The sequence below is a fragment of the Molossus molossus genome, unplaced genomic scaffold, assembly GCF_014108415.1.
Source record: "Molossus molossus isolate mMolMol1 unplaced genomic scaffold, mMolMol1.p scaffold_m16_p_21, whole genome shotgun sequence".
Lineage (NCBI taxonomy): Eukaryota > Metazoa > Chordata > Mammalia > Chiroptera > Molossidae > Molossus > Molossus molossus.
In genome coordinates, this window is record NW_023425357.1 from 38,974,193 (window position 1) to 38,977,664 (window position 3,472).

At 45.6% G+C, this 3,472-nt stretch overlaps 1 pseudogene; it reads right to left on the minus strand.

Moving 5' to 3' along the window:
• Nucleotides 1-427: 427 nt before the first annotated feature.
• Nucleotides 428-867, minus strand: LOC118639231 (annotated as a pseudogene).
• Nucleotides 868-3,472: the final 2,605 nt, after the last annotated feature.

A 3,472-nucleotide genomic window follows, 5' to 3' on the forward strand; every position in this document is an offset into this window, starting at 1 on the left:
GCTCACATGTTTTTAGGTATTGTATATATTAACAAATTTCACAATACACCATTATTCTTAGACAGAATCAGTAAAAGACACCTAGAAATCTTATGATAGTAAGTCACAACTTCTTGACAAGAGCAACAAAAAAACAGTAGTGAAAATTTAGAAATTAAGTGGTAGTCACTTAGGTGTTTTTAATTTGTTTTAGCATTTTGTACTTGAAGCTACAACAGCCACACAGCACACAAGGACCTGCTACCATTACTCACTGCAGTGAGAGGGAAGCATCAAAATGCTGAGTGGGGCAGGTACACGTGCTTCCCTCACTGCTGATGGAAGACTTCAGAATACGCTGTACAGACTTGGGGAAAGTCACTGGGCATGTGGAACTGAGCACTTGTACAGGATGGAACATCTGTCAGCAGATCTCCAGAAACTGGGAGCAGAGATAGTTCTTAGGCTTCAGGTTCACAGTCTTGATACCCTCCCTCGGAAGGCATTGCGTAAGTCTCCTTGTCAGGATCCCCGGGCATGTCTTCCAGAATTCCTTCCTGTGGCGCTCCTTCCTCACCCTTGCCCAACTGGTCCTTTTTGCCAAAGCCAGTAGCAGCTGCAATGTTCCTGGCTCCCTCTACTGTCTTCTGTGCGACTGCTGTCAGCCCTGTCACCATCGCCTCTCCAACATTTGTCACTTGCTCTTTGGTCTTCTCAGCCACTGTTGTCACACCATGGACCACTCCTTCCTTAGTTTTGGAGCCTACATAGAGAACACCCTCTTTTGTCTTTCCCCGCTACTTCTGCCACACCCTGTTTGTTTGTTTTTTCAGCAGCAGCCACGTCTCCCTCGTTGGCCTTTGAAAGTCCTTTCATGAATACATCCATGGCAAATGAATTCCTTTACACCACACTCAACTCCTGGGGCCCGCCGGATCCTGCGAGGTGGAAAGGTGGTGGTGTTCTGCCCTTCACCTACAGTTCAGGATCGCAGGACTCTGGTGGCTCATCCTGAGTGGTTAGGATTGAGCTGACATCTTTCTCTCTTTCCCATTCCTCCTCCTCCCCTGCCTCTACCTTTGCTTCTGGCTCCTCACGGGTACCCCCACGTCAGAGCCAACTTGGGGTCTGGGATCAACCACCAAAGATAGAGTCACTCTCTTGGGGAGCTGCTGGAGGAGGCAGGCGGCTTGGAGAGGTGCTCACAGCCGCACCGCTCAGAGCACGTTTTCCTGGGTCGCTGAATTTTGATTAATGGTAGCAGGATACAACGTTAAGAATGCTTTTGCTTAAATGTCCTCCAGATTTTTCTTTTACATAAGGTGTTTTTTTTTACAGTATATTGTTACAGTTGTTCTGTTTTTATTATCGTTGTTGATCTCTTATTGTGCCTAGTTTATAAATTAAACTTTATCATAGGTATGTATGGATAGAAAAAAACAGTATGTAAATAGAGTTTGGTACTCTCCACAGTTCCAGGCATCTACTGGAGGACTTGGAATGCCTCCCTCAAAGACAAGGGGGGCCAGCTGTATTTAGGACCAATCAGGAATAGCTTTCTTAGCTTGCAGACCCTGGTCATCTTGACTCCAAATGTCTACCTGCCTTTATAGAGGCATTTATTTCTTAACATCATCTATGAGAAACACAAATATTAGTTGAATGGATTCAACTCACTTCATGAATTTTACCCCAAATTAACTTAAACATATCTACTGGTCTGTCCAGTCAATTTGTTACAAACAACCTGAGTGTGGGTCTAGCTTCGTGACCAACCCCTTCTCTCTGGACTGTGGGACTACCTGTACAAGGAGCCACAATGAGAATGTCCAGGTGCCAAGCTGATCCATATCCTTATCCATTGTATGGTTCCTCGTTGTGTGTTGGTTCCTGACTGTATCCTACAACTAATATCTAGAAATAGGGTGGAAAGATTAAAAAGCATAGATGGGTTTTGCATTTTATCTATGAGCTTCAGGTATCCAAATTCTCCTTAGTATCATGAATGACTGAAAAGCCAAATGTGCCATCATCTATGGGGCAAGGCCACTGTTCTTCTCTTGGCCGCAGTATCCTCAACTGTTCTGTAGCAAGTTCTATTCCTTAACTCCCTCCTCTGGCCTTAGAGCCCTCACTCTAAAATGTCGTGGTAGAAGGTCCCTAACCATTCTGAGTTCTTAAATGCCATGGTGTTTTGGAAGACTCAGCTCCCACCTCTAAATTTGGTGAAATGCCTCAAGAGACATTTAGAACAACTCCTCTCAGGGGTTGTAGAACATGGCTGTAAATTATTTGACATCCCCCTCCCATCTAGGGATGGGCTCTAGGTCCTTTGATCCTTGAGTTGGGATGAATTTGTGATACCTTCTACCAATAGAATATGGCAAAAGTGACATGATAAGACATTTGAAACTAGATCTTAATGGCTATGTAGCTTCCATCATTGTTGCTATAATTCTGTATCTGGGAGCTCTGGGGCTACCATGGTGGAAAACCATCTGTTTCAGTAGATCATCCCAGCTGAGCCTAGCCTTCTGATCATCCCTGTCAAGCTGCAGGCATGTGAATAAAGAAGCCTTCAGATGATTCCAGGTCACTCCTGGCCATTTGAGTCCTTCCGGTGAAGGCTCAGTAGACGAGCCACCTCTTCTGTGCCCCATCTGAATTCCTCACCCCTAGAATCTATGAGAATGTTAAGTAGTTCTTGGTCATGCTACTAAGTTTTGGGGTGGTTCATTATACAGCAGTGTTTAAGCAGACACCCTTAGAGTGACACCTGACAGGCCTTTTGAGATGAAGCTTATGAGAGTCCTGTTGAGAGAGCCCTGGCCTCTCCTCTATCTGTGTGTCTGCATCAAAGTGTATAGGGAGCCTTTGCCCCTTATTGCCTGAGAGGGAGAGTGTCTGAAGAGACCTACATCTTTTAAGGTGTCACCCCTTTTGCTGACACCTTCTCTTGTTCATTGTATTCTTCCTTGTGTGGGAATTCAGCTGGCCCTCTGTGCAAATGCCGCTTGGGAGCAGACCACCATCATCACTGCACATGATATTCCTTGGAGCAGGGAATCTTCTTTCCCATCCCTTCAAAATTGTGTCCATCTTGAAGGAATGCTGGGCTTTCCAGCAGAGAGTCTGCATGGGGGAGGCTGGGAACAATGACAGGCAACACGTACCATGTTTTCATCAGACATGAGACACTATAGAAAGTGCTTCACATGCTTCATCCCATCAACTCATCACAGTTCCACTGAGACAGGCAGGTACCAGTGTGCTCCCATTTAACAGATGTGAACTGGGAGGCTGAGAGGAGCTGAGTTAGCACCCACACAGTGTCCGCTACAGAGATCCTATGGGGACATTTCATTGTGAACAAACGAGGAACGGTTAAGTGTGGAAGGCTATGAAGAAGAACCCTTCAGACTGGGAACTCAGGAGGTGAATGAAGAATTCCAACCTTTCTTTAGGTCCAAACTAGAGGAAACAGGCTGGACAC